Consider the following 1,994-nt stretch of genomic DNA (forward strand, 5'->3'; position numbering starts at 1 on the left):
CCAACCCCCGTGGATAGTAGGGAAGGTTTTGGATAGTAAATTAAACTATTCCCTATCCTACAGCGCCCTCAAGCGCAAGTCGTTGTAACGACTTGCGTTGTAATTCCTGCGTTGTAAAGGTACTGCGTGGAAAAAGTTTCGTTGTAAAGGATGTTTCCCATTTTTTGTGCAACTTATAGTATGCTTAATAAGTAACTTGTAATGTACTTCGATATCTGACCTCATAAAGAGTCCAGAGGGGTTGTGTTAGTAATAAATATGTATATATTTGATATATACCTTGTGTGGTGTCCTTTCATTTGGTATTCAAGGGATTATATATGGTAAAACAGCTGGCTTCACATGCTCTCTGAAGTTTTAGCCTAAGACTGCTTGTCAATGCTACCACTAGGATAGCTGGTCTATAAGGTTGACTTTACAACCATCACCATGAGGGTCGTTTAGACTGATGCAAGGTGCCCACTAGAATAGTGGACAACATATGCCAGGCTAACTTCTCACACCCTGGCTAGCAGCCTAGATCTCATCTTTGTGTGAAGGGATATCTGTCTCAGCATCAAATCCATAACTAGGGAGGGTGCTGCTTACCTGGACAGCTATTTAGCATACGATTTCCCAGAATTCTCTGCGTGTGGCTAGCATTGGTTTGGGGCAGAGAGCTGATGGAAATTAGTAAAACAACGCCAACAGATGTCTTACATTGCCTGTCAGAAGCAGTGGAGGTGTAGCTATGCATAAATAGATAAAATCTTTTGAAAAGGGTTCATGTTCTTTGTAACATGAGGTACTAGGGCGAGTGGGCATGAAATTCACACTAAATTGTTTTGCTTTGTGCAGTGGCGGTATCGTAGCCAATGAGGTTTAACCGAGGCGCGGTTATTGCTTATTGAAAACTTTACCCAATACCCTGTCATGAAGACTTGAAATATAGTTAAAATGGCAATTTTTGACAGTCTCTTCGGAGACTGGAGAATATGTAATAAAAAAATTATGATAGTTTGATTTGCAATGCAATTTTCTTGCAGAATTGTTGTCGGTGACAAGGACAAAACTGTGACTTTATTTGGCTTCAGTTTACTCTTTATGTTTTGTTTTGTTTTCTCAGCTTTTTCAATACAGCAGTAATTTAGGGATTTTTTCTCCTTGATGAGTTCTCATAATTCTTGCATTTCTTCCTCTTTGTTCTCACCTTTGCTCCACGGATTCGCTTGGGTCAGTGATGGGCAGGGGATAGGCTTTCTTTCCGCTCTCTGAGGTGACTCGCAGTCCGGTGCAGGGCTGGGCTTTTCCGAGGTCTCATCTCCCATTCAAATGTGCACAAACCGCCCAGAAAGTTTATTTCTGGGAGCAAAGGCGTTTGTTATCAGTAGGAAAATGTGGAGAGGGTTCATACAGATTGCATGGGGTGCTTGAAACAGAACATGAACTGACAAAGCTGTGGTTTTTGTCGTTATGTAAAGTGTATTTCTAATGCTCTTTGTGGCACTGAGTAATTGATGTTACCCAGCTCTATGACAGCGGCGTAGCTTCTGTTGGTGCAGCAGGTGCAGTTGCACTGGCGCCCACAGACCTGCGGGCCCCACTGAACCCTGATTATTGCGGTATTTTATATTCCAAACATGAACAAGGGGGCCTATTTCCTTCCTTGCTCTAGGGCCCATTTTTTCACCTGAGAGCCTTGAAAGGCTGCGTGGATCCTCCCTGATTTGAATCGGTGACAATGAGGTTAGGCAAAGAGCTCTTGCGTGGCTGCATCAGCCAAACTGGGCTACCAGATCCGGCACATTTGTATGCTGCATGCAGACGCAGACACACAATGTACACACAGCAATATCCAGGGCATGTATAAAAATCTGTATTGTGACGCAGCTGCGGCGTAAATGTTGCAGCCCATTTACAATGTGACGCATCTAGGGAGATGTGTCACGTTGTGAAGTCCTGCATCACATTATACCTGCGACAGGTATAATGTATGCGGGGTGGGCGTTCCCACG

At 43.6% G+C, this 1,994-nt stretch overlaps 1 non-coding gene across 1 annotated transcript; it reads left to right on the top strand.

Moving 5' to 3' along the window:
- The first annotated feature begins 825 nt into the window (after positions 1-825).
- On the top strand, positions 826-965 carry LOC144793027 (U4 spliceosomal RNA). The gene has a single exon (XR_013602699.1). It is a non-coding gene; the product is annotated as a U4 spliceosomal RNA (small nuclear RNA).
- The last annotated feature ends 1,029 nt before the right edge of the window (positions 966-1,994 follow it).

The sequence above is a fragment of the Lissotriton helveticus genome, chromosome 11, assembly GCF_964261635.1.
Source record: "Lissotriton helveticus chromosome 11, aLisHel1.1, whole genome shotgun sequence".
Taxonomy (NCBI): domain Eukaryota; kingdom Metazoa; phylum Chordata; class Amphibia; order Caudata; family Salamandridae; genus Lissotriton; species Lissotriton helveticus.